The following is a 17,778-nucleotide window of genomic DNA, read 5'->3' as shown; positions in this document are numbered from 1 at the left end:
GAGAACCCAGATATAAATCTATCCACATATGAACAGCTGATATTTGACAAAGGCCCAGTGTCAGTTAATTGGAGAAAAGAGAGTCTTTTTAACAAATGGTGCTGGCATAACTTGATATCCATTTGCAAAAAAATGAAACAGGACCCATACCTCACACCATGCACAAAAATTAACTCTAAGTGGATCAAAGACCTAAACATAAAGACTAAAACGATAAAGATCATGGAAGAAAAAATTGGGACAACCTTAGGAGCCCTAATTCAAGGCATAAACAGAATATAAAATATTACCAAAAATGATGAAGAGAAACCAGATAACTGGGAGCTCTAAAAATCAAACACCTATGCTCATCTAAAGACTTCACCAAAAGAGTAAAAAGACCACCTACAGATTGGGAAAGAATTTTCAGCTATGACATCTCCGACCAGCACCTGATGTCTAAAATCTATATGATTCTGTTAAAACTCAACCACAAAAAGACAAACAACCCAATCAAGAAGTGGGCAAAGGATATGAACACACACTTCACTAAAGAAGATATTCAGGCAGCCAACAGATACATGAGAAAATGCTCTCGATCATTAGCCATTAGAGAAATGCAAATTAAAACTACGATGAGATTCCATCTCACTCCAACATGGCTGGCATTAATCCAAAAAACACAAAATAATAAATGTTGGAGAGGCTGCAGAGAGATTGGAACTCTTATACACTGCTGGTGGGAATGTAAAATGGTACAACCACTTTGGAAATCTATCTGGCATTTTCTTAAAAAGTTAGAAATAGAACTACCATACAACCCAGAAATCCCACTCCTCGGAATATACCCTAGAGAAACAAGGGCCTTCACACGAACAGATATATGCACACCCATGTTTATTGCACCTCTGTTTACAATAGCAAAAAGCTGAAAGCAACCAAGGTGTCCATCAGCAGATGAACGGTTAAATAAATTGTGGTATATTCACACAATGGAATACTAAGCATTGATAAAGAACAGTGACGAATCTGTGAAATGTTTTATAACATGGAAGAACCTGGAAGGCATTATGCTGAGTGAAATTAGTCAGAAGCAAAAGGACAAATATTATAAGATCTTGAGAAATAGTATAAACTGAGACGAACACATACTTTTGTGGTTACAAGGGGGGGAGGGAGGGAGGGTGGGAGAGGGTTATTCACTGATTAGTTAGTAGATAAGAACCATTTTAGGTGAAGGGAAGGACAATACTCAATACACGGAAGGTCAGCTCAAATGGACTGCACCAAAAGCAAAGAAGTTTCCGGGATAAACTGAATGCTTCAAAGGTCAGCGGAGCAAGGGCAGGGGTTTGGGGACTATGGCTTAAGGGAACTTCTAAGTCAATTGGCAAAATAATTCTATTATGAAAACATTCTGCATCCCACTTTGAAATGTGGCGTCTGGGGTCTTAAATGCTAACAAGCGGCCATCTAAGATGCATCAATTGGTCTTAACCCACCTGGATCAAAGGAGAATGAAGAACAAGAACACCAAGGTCACACGATAACTATGAGCCCAAGAGACAGAAAGGGCCACATGAACCAGAGTCTTACATCACCGTGAGACCAGAAGAACTAGATGGTGCCCGGCCACAACCGATGACTGCCCTGACAGGGAGCACAACAGAGAACACCTGAGGGACCAGGAGAACGGTGGGATGCAGACCCCAAATTCACATAAAAGGACCAGACTTAATGGTCTGACTGAGACTAGAGGAATCCTGGGGGTCATGGTCCCCAAACCTTCTGTTGGCCCAGGACAGGAACCATTCCCAAAGACAACCCATCAGACATGGAAGGGACTGGACAATGGGTTGGAGAGAGATGCTGATGAAGAGCGAGCTACTTGTTTCAGGTGGACACTTGAGACTGTGTTGGCATCTCCTGTCTGGAGGGGAGATAGGAGGGCAGAGAGGGTTAGAAACTGGCAAAATTGTCACAAAAGGATATACTGGAAGGGCTGACTCATTAGGGGGAGAGTAAGTGGGAGTATGGAGTAAGGTGTATATAAGCTTGTATGTGACAGACTGACTTGATTTGTAAACGTTCACTTAAAGCTCAATAAAAATTATTTTTAAAAAAATCACTTAAATATGATAAAGTACTTCAAGTCCCTCATGAAAAGGTGAAGCATAACAATTAAGGATAAAATATATCCTTTGAACTTTAAGAATATAGAATCCTATAGGCTTCCAAGTAAAAAAGAAAACTCAACTGCAGTGCTGAAGCGGGGAGGGGTTGCAAGGAATCAGGCTGGCTCAGACTTTGCCTCAACAACATTACATGCCAGAAGAAAGTGGAGCAAAATCTACCATGTCCTGAAAGCAAGTGTGACCCAATAATATTATACCAGTCAAGTTACCCTTCAAGTATAAAATCAACAGATAGTCTAAACATATGAACATTACAGAAGACTGCATCCATGATCCCGCAAGAAAACACTACCTGAAGATGACATACAGCTAAAAAAGGGTGAATCAAGAAGAAGCTAGCTAAAAGGTAAGCCTTGAATTAAGAAACTGCATTAGTTATGATACAATATGGAAATAATGAATTAAAAGGTAAAGGAAGGGGAGAGAAAGTGTAAGTGGGCTAATTTATTTTTCATAGCAGAGGATACTATCTGAAGTTAAAGTATGTGGTTTTCCTTTTTAATGAACTTTACCTCTTTTTATATATCTATATATTTTTTTTATATATATATACACACACACACACATATATGTGTGTACATACATAACCTGTTGCCATCAAGTCGATTCCAACTCATAGTACCCTATGGGACAAAGCAGAACAGCCCCATACAGTTTCCAAGGAGCATCTGGTGGATTTGAACAACTGAAGTTTTGGTTAGCAGCTGTAGCACTTAACCAGTACGCCACCAGGGTTTCCATACATATATATACATAAAATATATATATTATATATATAATTTTTTTTTTTTTTTTACTTAGGAAAGATCTTTAGGAATTAATGTGTTGCTTTTTTATAAAGAAACATCTGAAGTTTGGCAACTCCTTCAGTTTCATTTCAATTTATTTTTCTTCTGTTAAATCTAAGAAAATTAAATTTAATAACTTTTTATGACAGTACACATAGAATATGATCTCACTTTTTAAAACTATTATTTATCTTTCTAGTCTATTTGTTCACATGCATACAGACATGTCTGTAATGCTTACAAAATGTTAATAATTTTTATTTCTGAAAGGCTTTTTAAACCTTTTTTTCTGTATTGGTCAATGGGTCATTTTATAATTTCCAATATTTTAAAGCAAAAATAAATGTAAACATTTAGATATAAACATGTCATAAATATAAATTATTTTTATCTATTCGTTTCGTTAAAAGTTAGAACTTGTACTTAACAAATAATGACAAATTGTCTTCTTTCCTGGTTTGTATCACCATATTTTCAAAAAAAGTAATAAAAAATTGCAATTTCTTTAAAATATTCCATTGTGAGAATACTCAAAATTTCCTAACTCAAATAGACCTTTTCTCTTTAGTACTGACATTAAGAAGTTTCATTATACACATAATCTTCAACAGAACCCAGCAATGTTTCGTTCTGTTGTACACAGAGTTCACTATGAGTCAGAATCCACTCTATGGCACCTAACAACAACAATATATATATAATACAGTATATGTGCATATATAATACAAGAATAAACCCCAAACCTTTACAAACACATGGAAATAATAAGAATTAAATATAAAAATTTTTGCATTTTTAAGATGATGTTTTAGTTAAAACTATTCTTAGCAAACACACCACTTCAAGGACTAAGGTGCACCTGGCCCAAGCTATGGTATTTTCAATTGTCTCATATGCACGGGAAAGCTGAACAATAAGGAAGACCAAAAAAGAATTGATACCTTTGAATTATGGTGTTGGCAAATATGTAATATACTATGGACAACCGGAAGAACAAACAAATCTGTCTTGGAAGAAATACAACCAGAACGCTCTTTAAAAGAGAGGACGGCAAGACTTCATCTCATGTACTTTGGATATGTTATCAGGTGGGACCAGTCACTGGAGAAGGATATCATGGTTGTTAAAGTAGAGGGTCAGCGAAAAAGAAGGAGACCCTCAATGAGATGGACTGACACAGCGGCTACAGCAATGGGCTCAAACATAGCAATGACTGTGAGGATGACACAGGACCAGGCAGTGTTTGGTTCTGTTGTACACAGGGTTGTTATGACTTGGAACAGACTCAATGGCACCTAACAACAACAACAACAATTTTTAGAAAAATACAGTATTATATTCTCCCTCTCTGAAATGTAAAATATTTTTATAATATTTCTTTTGTGAAAAATATCCATTTAATTCACTGATGGAAAAATCTATTTCTTGGGCACACAGACTTAATGAGAATCTCACTAAAGGACTCTGGAGACTTACCACATTAGAAGCATGAATGTAGAGTTTAAATTTTTATTTTATGACAAGGTAATAAAAATTATAAAAATCTTATAATTCCAATAGCTAAAGATTAAACAACAAATTACTTAAAAGTTACTAATGGTGTACTTAACAGTCCTAATCGCAGGACACTGGCAATGGAGACATGAGTGTACTCCTGGATGCAGGACAGAGAATGGTCATCAGCTACACCTAGCCCATCAATCTAATATAACAGAACCACTCCGTATACAGAGGGAAAAGTGTCTGGTTCTGAAGGAACCACAAATGGAAACAGATAAAGGTCCTCCTCTGGGTTAGAAGGGGAAAACTGGAATAGAAAATAGACTGCCTCCTATAATACAGGATCTTTCAGAATCATGTTAAGTGTCATGAAAACAGTAAGGCCTCTTTAAAAATTTAACAGTGCCTTACATATAGGAGACACTCATAAATATTGGCTTAAATAATTACTTTCTTAGTTACTTAATATGACAGATGGCATTAGCCTTATTTTGTGAATGAAGTTCTCACAAGCTAAAATCCCCTGAATAAAAATGTTCACATATTCCCCCAAAAGTCACAGTGATCAGCAACTAAAAGACTCAACCTTACCATTTTTCATACTTCTCTAAAGGCAATGAAGAATAATAAACCTGACTGAAGGAAATATATAGTCTCATAAAAAATGACAATGGCAAAGCAGGTCAAACTACAGAATCAAGGATTAAACCTTCAAAGTGTTCTGATTTGGCAGCAGGAGACAGTGAAGTAGAACCAGCCAAAAGTAAAAGGGAATAGAATGTGTTCCACAAACAGGAACTTCAAATCCATGGATCCCAGTCTGAGAACTACTCCTTAAAAGAACCTGATACTGGATAGTAGAATTTGAGATGGGTATAAATTATAATTCAACCTGCATTTGAGTTCCTCTATGTCTCATATATTTTCACTCATGTCATAATTTAGCCCTATTTAATATTCATACCACCCCTGTGAGATAAATATTATATTCCCATTCTTGAAATGAGGTTTAAGGTCACACAGCTCTTAGGTGTTAAAATCTGGATATAAATCCGGGTCTTCTGAATTCGAAGCTGCAAAGCTTTTACATAAACCACGGAAGACTGAGGGTAGCATACGGTAACTAAAGCCACCTTCCCCTTATATACCTCTTCATGAGTATTTGTACTTAATTCCACTCTCAGTCTGGATCTTTTCAAACGAAAGAGTTTTTAGTCTATAATAATGTGAATTCATTTACTCTCCCCAGTGATTCTCCAGATTTTTTTTTTTTTTTTTTTTTTTTTTTCTGGTTCTAGTATCTCTTTTTGGAGTTGCAACAACAAAACCTGGTTTTACAATTTAGCTACTCCATTGTTTTGCTTAAGGACAAGATTCCTTGTGTTTTGTTTCTGATACCCTTCCTGGTGATACCCAGTATTTCTTCTGATTTTGGGGGACTGTATCCCAGAAACCTCTATAATAATTCTTCCTGTTCTACATAATCGGTAAGAATTAAAGCTTTGCTGTGTTTTAAATAGGAAGAAAAATGGAAATAATCTTGACTTTGGGAAAGTGGAGATTTTTTTTTGCCATTTTCTTATTTGCTTATCTTTGATATTTTCTTGCACATTACCCATTTTGATTAGTATTTCACTATCTGAAAAAGATTGGAATAGGCTTCCAATTCCAAGGAAACAAGAGATTTCACTTAGCACTTCCTCTTCAAATTCATAAATAAAGTGTCTAGTCTGAGAACGAATCCTCAAGAAATCCTATGTTAATACTACTCTATTCAGGAAAGGGTATATTTATTCTTACTCTTGATTTTTTTAATCTTGGTATGATCAAGAAGTAAGGCAAAGCTAACTAACTGGCTCATAATCTCATGATCATAATCACATATGCCCAAACCAAACCAAGCCACTTACAGTCAAGTTGATTCTAGCTCACGGCAACCCCATGTGTGTCAGACCTTTCTTCCCAAATGCCTCTGGGTGGGCTCAAATCTCCAACCTTTCAGGTAGCTGCTAAGCACATTTACCGTTTGTACCACCCAAGAACTCTCAATCTAATATGCATTGTGCTCTAAATTCAATTCTCCAAAACTATAAAAGTTTACAGCAGGTTCTTTAAAATTGTTCATTCCTGGTGCCTAGCATATAATTATATCTAATAGTAATCTAGCTCACTTAATAATTAAAGGAAACTTTGAGTTCCTGTAGTTTCCTTAGCAAACCCCAATTACCGAAACCTATTTAGAACATGTCCAGTGTATCACGACTGAAAACCTTTTTAAATAACAACATACATTCCAAAATAATTGAAGGAAATTACTCTATAGAAAGAGACTATTTTTACCTAGGCATGATATATCTTAATATATAACTCCAAAATAAAATGCTGTCTTGATACCATTGATCCTACCTGGTCTCAGTGATACAACAGCAGGGTTCAAAATATCCTAAATATCTTTTGAAACATGCTATGCCAATGTTTTTAACCACTGGACTCGAAAGCTATGAGCTGTGAATTAGAAAGGTCTTAAAACAAATTTAGAAAGTGTAATCATCCTTCACAGGTTAGATATTATGCTGTTCTACAGAGGAACATTTCAGTTTAAATTAAACTTTTGCACATTTTGGTGACTGCTGCAATAAGGACACAACAAGGGAAAGAGAAGAGAACATTTCATCATGTTCAGCATAATACAAGTATAATATGAATTTCTGATAGAAATGTTTTCAAAAAGATGAAATGACTGAATTAAAATTTCATTTAATATTGATGCCCTGCATCATCAAAAAAAAATACTTAGACACAAAATTGCAGATTAGTATCTGTTTAAAACATAATACTTAGCATACTGATTATATTCATTCAGCAAAAAAAATCATAAAAATGTTCAACACAAATCAAAATTATATAATATCAGTTCCTAGCAATGGAAACATAATATTTAAAACTAAATGAATGTATCTTTAATATTTTTTCCATAACTTAGTCGATGAAAGTTACTAACATGGTAGGTGACTATGGTGACTAAAAAAATTGTATACTCTTAAAAATTAGATAAAATGGGTGATTAACAAAAAAAAAATCTTACATCATGAGATCTAAAAAGATTATATTCTTAAATTTGAATTCAGAAGAAGTCAAATGTGAAAAACACACTTGAAAGTCAAGTATTAACTCCTCCTTGTCACTTCTTTCTAGCATCAGAAAATGGTTGCCACATTTTACCCTAAGATAAAGACATTTAAAGTGAGAAAAGTTTTCAAGATAGTAGTATGCCATCATTGAAAACACTAAACTTTGTCTTCAGTATAAGAGTAATATCTTCGGTATAAGAGTAATATCTCTAACTTTATCTTATTAAGGTGCATATTTGAGCAGGAGAGATGAAATTAAAAAATCCTAAGTACTAAAAAGGAAGTCCTGGACAAAAACAGACACATAAATCAATGGAACAGAATTGAGAACCCAGATGTATATCCACCCATCTATGCGCAGCTGATGTGACAGAGGGCCAAAGTCCATTAAATGGGGAAAAGGCAGTCTCTTTAACAAATGGTGCTGGCATAATTGGATGTTCATCTGTAAAAAAAATCAAACAAGATCCATATTTCACACTATATACAAAAACTAACTCAAAATGAATCAAAATACCTAAATATAAAACCTGAAACAATGAAGATCGTGGAAGAAAAAATAAGGACAACGATAGGGCCCCTAACACATGGCACAAATCGTATACAAACCATAACTAACAGTACACAAGCACCAGAAGAGAAACTAGGCAACTGGGAGCTCCTAAAAATTAAACACTTAAATGCTCATCAAAAGACGTCAAAAAGAGTAAAAGAGAGAACCTACGCACTGGGAAAAAAATTTTGGTTATGACATATCCAACAAGGGTCTAATCTCTAAAATCTACAAAATACTTCAACACCTCAACAACAAAAAGACAAATAATACAATTAAAATATGGGCAAAGGATATGAAGAGACACTTCACTAAAGAAGGCATTCATGTGGCTAACAGACACAAGAGAAAATGCTCACAATCATTAGCCATTAGAGAAATGCAAATCAAAACTACAATGAGATACCATCTCACCCTGACATTACTGGTACTAATAAAAAAAAACAGAAAATAACAAATGTTGGAGAGGGTGTGGGGAGACTGGAACTCTTATGCACTGCTGGTGGGAATGTAAAATGCTACAACCACTTTGGAAAACAATATGGTGTTTCCTTAAAAAGCTAGAAATAGAAATACCATACAATCCAGCAATCCCACTCCTAGGACTATACCGTAGACAAATAAGACCCGTCACATGAATACCCATATGCACACCCGTGTTCACTGGAGCAGTATTCACAACAGCAAAAAGATGGAAACAACCTAAATGCCTATCAAAATATGAATGGATAAACAAATTATTGTATGCACACACAATCGAATACTATGCAATGATAAAAGAACAATGATGAATCCTCAAACCATCTCACAACACAGATGAATCTGGAGGGCATTATGCTGAGTGAAATAAGTCAATCACAAAACGACAAATATTGTATGAGGCCACTATTATAAGAACTCAAAAAAAAAGGTTTACGTGCAGAAAAAAAAAATATTCTTTGATAGCTATTAGGGTAGGGGAGGAGGGGGAGAGGAACACACAAGTCAGCACAACTTGACTAAAGCAAAGGCTCAAAAGTTTCCTAGACACATCCCTGAGGGACCAAGTTGCTGGGGCTGAGGGCTGGGGACCATAGTCTCAATGAACATACAGGTCAACTGGCATAACATCTAAGATACATCTCTTTGTCCCATCCCATGTGGAGCAGAGGAGAATGAAGAAAACCAAAGACACAAGGAAAATATTAGTCCAAAAGACTAATGGACTATGAACCACAGCCTTCACCAGCCTGAGCCAAGAAGAACTAGATGGTGCCCAGCTACCACCACTGATAGCTCTGACAGGGATCATAACATATAGTCCTGGACAGAGCACGAGAAAAACGCAGAACAAAATTCAATTCACGAAAAAAGACCAGACTTACTGGTCTGACACGGACTGGAGGAACCCCCAAAAGTATAGCCCCCGGACACTCTGCTGACTCAGAACTGAAACCACTCCCGAAGCCCACTTTTCAGACAAAGATTAGACAGGCCTACAAAACAAACAATAACATACATGAGGGACATCCTTATTAGTTCAATCAATCAAATATATGAGACTAAATGGGCAACTCCTGCTCAAAAACAAGACAAAAAAGCAGGAAAGGACAGGAACTGGACAGAACCTGGGGTGGAAAGGGGAAGAGTGCGTCACATTGTGGGGCCTGCAACCAATGTCACAAAACAATATTTGTATAAATTTTTGAACGAGAAACTAACTTGAACAGTAAACTTTCACCTAATTCAAATAAATAAAAATAGAAGGGAAGTCCCCATACACAGATATTGAATCATTTGGTGACAAACTGATTCAAGTGTCATTTTTAAAAATAAATATACTCTTCTTACAAACAGCTTTATTAATATATTGGGGGAAAGTCACAAAAAAAATAAAAATATACAGTACCAAAGATAATTTTTGAATTATGACCTGTTTTTTTTAAAGTTAATACCATTACATTTGTTGAGCATATGCTCATTTTCCCCACCAGAACATAACGTACCAATCTATGGGTCAAAAGTACATAAAGATTCAAATAAATACATATTTTGGGAATTCTAAAATGCAACAATTCAGAATCAATAACTGGCCATTTAAAGAAATTATGTTCCATAACACATTTTCAACTCTATATTAGATATAATTAATAACATAGCAAAACAGATAAATCTAAAATCTTATTCATCTTTCAACCTATAGATCATATAATATTGGTCAAAATTGACGTTTTTAAATTTATTAAAGACCCAATCCCAGGGAATATTTTTTCCTGCCAAAGTGGATTTTGTTTTCTTCTAGAATTTTGTCTTCTCATCTATACAATGAGTTTGAAATACATGATTTTCCGAGTTCCCTCCAACTCTAAAATAATGCAGTTCTATAATCTTTTGGCTATATAGGATGTCCCCAACCAAAAATGGGTTTAGTTTCAAAATTTTATTTATAGGATTTCTTAAAGTTTGGAATGCACTGTCCCATAGCAACATGGATACCCATATTGGTTAGAATCCTATGCCAGTCCACTCATAGCATAACTGAGCACTGGTTTATAACACTCTAGTTTCTATAACCACCACTCATCTGTCAGTTTGTCATACTGTGGTGGCTTGCATGTTGCTGTGATGCTGGAAGCTATGCCACCAGTATTTCAAATACAACAGGGTCACCCATGGTGGACAGGTTTCAGCAGACTTTCCAAACCAAGACAGATTAGGAAGAAGGACCTGACGGTCTACTTCTGAAAAAACTGGCCCATGAAAACCTTATGAATAGCAGAGGAACACTGTCTAATATAGTGCCAGAAGATGATTTCCTCAGGTTGGAGGGCACTCAAAATACAACTGGGGAAGACCTGCTCCTCAAAGTAGAGTTGATCTTAATGGCATAGATGGAGTCAAGCTTTCAGGACCTTCATTTGCTGATATGGCACAACTCAAAATGAGAAAAATCAGCTGCAAAAATACATTAATAATTAAAATGTGGAATGTACAAAGTATGAATATAGAAAAATTGGAAGTTGTCAAGAGTTAAATGGAATGCATAAAGATCGATATCCTTGGCATTAGTGAGCTGAAATGGACTAGTTTTGGCCATTTTGAATTAGACAATTACTATGTCAGAAATGGCAAATCAAAAATGAAAGGTATCACATTCATCATCCAAAAGAACATTTCAAGATCTCTCCTGAAATACAGCTCTGTCAGTGACAGGATAATACCCATATGCCTACCAGGAATATCAGAGCCCTGGTGGCATAGTGGTTAAGAGTTCAGCTGCTAACCAAAAGGTCGGCAGTTCAAATCCACCAGTCACTCCTTAGAAACTCTATGGGGCAGTTCTACTCTGACTTATAGGGTCACTATGAGTTGCAACCAACTCAATGGCACCTAACAGCAACAACAACAACCAGGAATACCAGTAACTGTGGCTATTATTCAAATTTACCCATCAACAGTAATGCCAAAGATAAAGAAATTGAAGATTTTTTACCAACTTCTGCAGTCTGAAATTGATCAAAGATGCAATCAAAATGCATTTGATAATTACTGGTGATTGGAATGCAAAAGTTGAAAACAAGGATTGTTACTTGGGAAATATAGCCTTGGTGAAAGAGAGCACATGACAGAACTTTGCAAGACCAACAACTTCTTCATTGCAAATACCTTTTTTCAACAACATAAACGGTAACTGGAGCCCTGGTTGCACAGTGGTTAAGAGCTTGGCTGCTAACCAAAAGGTTGGCAGTTAAAATCCACTAGCCGCTCCTTGGAACCCGTATGAGGCAGTTCTACTCTGTCCTATAGGGTCGCTACGAGTAGGAATCGGCTTGAAGGCAATAGGTTTAGTTTTAAACAGTGACTGTACATGTAGATCTTGCCGGATGGAATACAAGGAATCAAATTGACTACATTTCTGGAAAAAGACAATGGAGAAGCTGAGTATCATCAGTTAGAACAAGCTTAGCAGCTGACCTCGGAACATACCATCAATTGCTCATATGTAAGTTCAATTTGAGGCTGAAGGAAATTAAAGAAAGTCCACAACCTTGAGTACATTCCCACCTAAATTTAGAGACTATCTCAAGAATAGCTTTGACATATTGAACACTAATCACCAAAGACCAGGCGAGTTGTAGAATGACAAAAAGGACATCATGCATGAAGAAAGCAAAAGGTCATCAAAAAGACAGGAAAGAAAAGACCAAAATGGATGTCAGAAGAGACTCTGAAACTTGCTCTTGAACATAGAACAGCTAAAGCAAACAGAAGAAAGGATAAAGTAAAAGTGCTGAACGGAAGATTTCAAAGGGCAGCTAAAGAAGACAAAGTAAAGTATTATAACGAAATGTGCAAAGACCTGGCGTTAGAAAACCAAAAGGGAAGATCATGCTGGACATTTCTCAAGATGAAAGAACTGAAGAAAAATTCAAACCTCAAGTTCTAATACTGAAGGATTCTATGGGCAAAACATTGAACAACACAGGAAGCATCAAAAGAAGATGGAGGGAATACACAGAGTCATTCTACCAAAAAGAACTGGTTGCCATTCAACCATTTCAGGAGGTGACATATGATCAAGAACCAATGGTACTGAAGGAAGAAGTTGAAGCTGCACTGAAGGCATTGGTGAAAAACAAGGCTCCAGGAAAATTGACAGAATACCAATTGAGATGTTTCCACAGACAGATGCAGCACTGGAGGTGCTCATTTGCCTATGCCAAGAAATTGGGAGGACAGACACCTGGTCAACCGACCGGAAGAGATCCATATTTGTGCCCATTCCAAAGAAATGTAATAACGACAAATGCAGAAATTATCGAACAATATCGTTAACATCACATGCAGGCAAAAATCTCCCTAAAGATCACTCGAAAGCCATTGCAGCAGTACATTGACAGGGAACTGCCAGAAATTTAGGCCAAATTCAGAAGACGATGTGGAACAAGATATATCATTGTTGATGTCAGATGTATCTTAGCTGAAAGTAGAGAATACCAGAAAGATGTTTACCTGTGTTTTACTGACTATGCAAAGGCATTTGACTGTATGGATCATAACAAATTATGGATAACATTGCGAAGAATGGGAATTCCAGGACATTTAATTATGCTCATGAGGAACCTCTACATAGACCAAGAGGCAGTCCTTCGAACAGAGCAAGGGGATATTGCATGGTTTAACATCAAGAAAGGCGTGCATTAGGGTTGCATCCTTTCACCATACTTATTTAATCTGTATGCTGAGCAAATAATCTGAGAAGTTGGGCTAGAAGAACAATGTGGCATCAGTACTGGTGGACTACTCGTTAACAATCAGTGATATGCAGATGACACAACTTTGTTTGCTGAAAGTGAAGAGGACTTGAAGCACTTACTGATGAAGATCAAAGACTTCAGTATGGATTACACATCAACATAAAGAAAACAAAAATCCTCACAACTGGACCAATAATCAACATCATGATAAACGGAGAAAAGATTGAATTTGTCAAGGATTTCATTTTACTTGGATCCACAATCAACACCTATAGAAGCAGCAGTCAAGAAATCAAATGATGCATTTGCATGGGGCAAATCTGCTGCAAAAGACCTCTTTACAGTGTTGAAAAGCAAACATAGCACTTTGAGGACTAATGTGCGCCTGACCCAAGCTGTGGTGTTTTCAATCACCTCATATGCATGCAAAAGCTGGACAATGAAAAAGGAAGACCGAAGAAGAATTGATGCCTCTGGATTATGGTGTTGGCAAAGAATATTGAATATACCATGGACTGCCAGAAGAACAAACAAGTCTGTCTTGGACAAAATACAGCCAGAGTGCTCCTTGGAAGTGAGGATGGCAAGACTTCATCTCACGTACCTTGGACATGTTATCAGCAGGGACCAGTCCCTGGAGAAGCACATCATGCTTAGCAAAGTAGAGGGTCAGTGAAAAAGAAGAAGACCCTTGATGAGATGAACTGACACAGTGGCTGCAACAATGGGCTCAAACATAACAACGATTGTGAGGATGGCGCAGGACAGGCCGTGTTTCATTCTGTCGTACATAGGATGGTTATAAGCTAGAATCAAGTCAATGACACCTAACAACAACAACAGCTTCTATGACAAAATATCCATTGAGATCAATCTGGGGATCCAAGGAACAAGCTGTCCTCCTAACCTTTGTATCCCTACTATTCCAAGAGGAGGGAGGGCTCTACTGGTGTTTGCAGCAGCAGTTTCAAGAGCTAAGCATGAGACACTGGCTAAGCTTCATCTACTACGGGCCACACCTTTAATCTAGAGCCTGACACCACCTCTTTTCCTCTTCATACAAAGGCCCTGTCAATGGCACCATCATGGACAAGCTACAGCCATGGCACTAATTTCCACACAGCTGCCAAAGAGCAAAGGGTTTCTGTAGCATCTTTAAGCTGAGTATTCACTTTAAAAAAAAAAAAAAACATTGCGGTCAGGTCGATTCCAACTCACAGTGGCCCTATAGGACAGAGCAGAACTGCCCCATAGTGTTTTTAAGGAGCAGCTGGTGGATTCTAACCTTTTGGTTAGCAGCCGTGGCTCTTAACAACTGCACCACCAGAGCTGTGAGTATTTAACTAGTCAGGGGCTGTCTTCAACCTAAGCCACAAGCCAAGATATGTCAATGTTTTTATAATATGGTAATTTCCATAATGATGGAATTTGACCTTTACATTGCAGAGCAGTAGTACATTAGTTCTTTAGTTTTAAGATACTCATTTTCACTCACTAAATATGTCATCACTGGGGTCACTGAGTCAGAATTAACACAACAACAACAGGACCTTCCAAAAATGAATATGCTAAAGAACATTTTGCAAGCTGGTAAAAATGCCTGCCAAGCTGGTGAAAATGCCTACCATCTATCTGCAAAGTTGTTACAATTCTTTAGCTCACAGACTATTATCCAGGTAAATCCAGGCCAGAAGTTGTCAAGGAGGGAAAGCTATTATTTATATCCATGCCTCAACAATCAAAAAAAAAAACTGCTTATTCCTTCTTTCTCTTTTGAAGCACAATCGATGCGTCAAAAAACTAGTCTTAAATGCCAAATAAATAGTCTTAATTTTCCATAAATAAAACATCATCAGGAATGTCTAAAGTCTAGGTATCAGCCACCACGCTCTTCTAGTTCTAAAAATTGCCGAACACTAATATTTAGGAAGTAATTTATTTTGTCAGGAGCCTGATAGATGAGTATACAGCCGGGCAATAATTCCCTCTGAAAAAGGCAGTGTGCGTCTGGCATCTGTTAATATCGTCTTTTCTCAAAATATTTGGTTAGATAAGCTGTTTTTATTATTTTAGTCTAGGACCTGATCCAAATATATTTCAATTTATGCAACTTAAATTTGTAAATGTTATTTTCCATCCAGCTGGCACACTTATTCTCCAGATCACCCTCACATGAGGGGACTATTATCGATTGTGAAAGCACAACAGGTGGGTCACATCAAAGGTCACATTAGTTTTGTTCACAGGCCCAAACACAAGGTTTCCATTTTCCTTAAAAAAAAACAGAAGCTAGTAATAAAAATGTATCATTGAAATAACATCTCTCTCCATTCAAAGCAATAACTTCACGCACTAGAACCTACCATTTCCAAATTCTGCTGCTGGCTATAGCAGCATGGTTATTTTGTGGTGTTACTTATAAAAATATTGGTATAAATCATGACTTCACAAGCAAATTTCTACAGCAATTGTTTCAACTATTAATTTAACTGTTGGTTCACAAAAACCTCCCAGAACAATCCTGTCCTACACAATTCAGCAAGGTAAGAAATCCTGAGCCCTTTAATGAATAGCATGACAAAGAATTTTAATAACTTCAGTTATTAATGAAGCAGCAAATCAAGATGACTTCAGAATCACTTATGCAGCTCCATTTAAATTCTGATGAATTAAAACAGAAACATATTGAACCATAACATGAAAAAAAAGCATTCCTTTCTTAAGCAAAACCAATGCTCTGTACCATTAGAATTCATAAGTTTGTTCAATAAACTGATTTTATTTCGAAGACTGTGATCAATTCAGAGGGTTTTGTTATTCAGCATTAGGGATCAGTATTGATAAATGATGGTTAATATTTATACTATCCATAATTAATCTACTAATTCCTCCTGGAAAAGTGTGCTATTTTATTTCCAAATCAAGAGTAATTCTTTCTCTCTCTCTTTAAGAAAATATTTTTAAAAAAAAATGGTAGAAACATCAATTGAGCACCTACAACATACCAGAAAAAAAAAAACCCAGTGCCGTTGAGTAGAACTGCCCCATAGTTTCCAAGAAGCACCTAGGCGGATTTGAACTGTTGACCCTTTGGTTAGCAGTTGCAGCACTTAACCACTACGCCACCAGGGTTTCCTAAACAACATACCAGACAATGTAAATTATTAAAGATCCTTCACTTTAAAAACATGTTCTTTTCAGTGCTAGAAATGAATTTAACTAACCAAATTTAACTAACAAAAATTAAATGAACTTGCAACTTTTTAGAAATATATTTACTGCATAGAACAATATTTTTTCCCAAAGTTTAACTATAATATCACTTATATTGTTTAACAATATCAACTCTTTAAGCTTCTGTTTAAAATTTGGATGACAATGATTTAAATCTTTTTACTTCTAAGCCAGTAAAAATCTCAGCTTAATTTTCTTTCAATCTCAATATAGACAGACATTCCCAGTGATGACATGATAGATCTAGAAGGAAAAAGTACACTAGCTAACTTATAAGTTTCACAGAGCCAAAACTCTTTGTTCAGCTTTATATTTCTAGTCCAAACTTCAGGTTCAGTCTTCAACACTTCATGCCAAAAAAAAATTAGTACATCCAGGCATAATTTGACATTAAATTAGATAAATATTTTTATAGCTTTAAATTTCATGCTCTAATCCCCTCTATGTCTCTGCACATAATAAAAATAATGATTATGATTAAGATAATAATAATAATGTTTCACATTTGTAAGTGTACTTTGTATGTGCCTGGCACTATTCTAAATACATTACATACATCAGTTCACTTAATACAACAATGGTATGAACAAGATATTATAATTATCTTCATTTTAGAGACAAGGAAATTGAAGCACAGAGAATTTAAGATTATATCTCCCCTTACCTTCCACCTACCAAACATACTACCTTCCACCTACTCTCTTAGAATTCTTTGCTTTTAAAGTTGAAAAAAGATTCTTATTATTATGGACATTTAAACCAGTAGACCAGCAGCCATCAAGTAAATTCTGACACATGGAGAACCCAAGGGTGTCAGAGTAGAACTGTGCTCCATAGGGGCCTTTGTTTTGTTTTTAATGTGGTGAAAATATACACACAAAAAAAAATTCACAAATTCCAAAATTTCTACATGTTCCACAGGGTTTTCAACGGCTGATTTTTTGGAAGCAGATCATCAGGCCTTCCTTTCAAGGTGCCTCTGGGTGAACTTGAAACTCCAACCTTTTAGTTAACAGCCAAGCGCATTAACTGTTTGTACCACTGAGGGACTCCTATGGACAGTTAGTGTGTCATTAAGCTAGTATTTACTTGGAAAATGGCACAATAAAAAAACTGTCATTAATAACTGACAAGCATTAAGGATACATAACCTCTAAGATA

The 17,778-nt window shown here is 36.2% G+C and overlaps 1 protein-coding gene across 2 annotated transcripts in view; it reads right to left on the bottom strand.

The window, feature by feature from the left end:
- SOX6 (SRY-box transcription factor 6) overlaps positions 1–17,778 on the bottom strand; it is a 647,578-nt gene that overhangs the window by 557,230 nt on the left and 72,570 nt on the right. The gene's annotated exons all lie outside the window — the stretch shown is intronic.

This window comes from Loxodonta africana, chromosome 7 (genome assembly GCF_030014295.1).
Source record: "Loxodonta africana isolate mLoxAfr1 chromosome 7, mLoxAfr1.hap2, whole genome shotgun sequence".
NCBI lineage: Eukaryota > Metazoa > Chordata > Mammalia > Proboscidea > Elephantidae > Loxodonta > Loxodonta africana.
The sequence above is the reverse complement of the archived record's forward strand: the minus strand, read 5'-3'. Positions and strand labels throughout refer to the sequence as shown.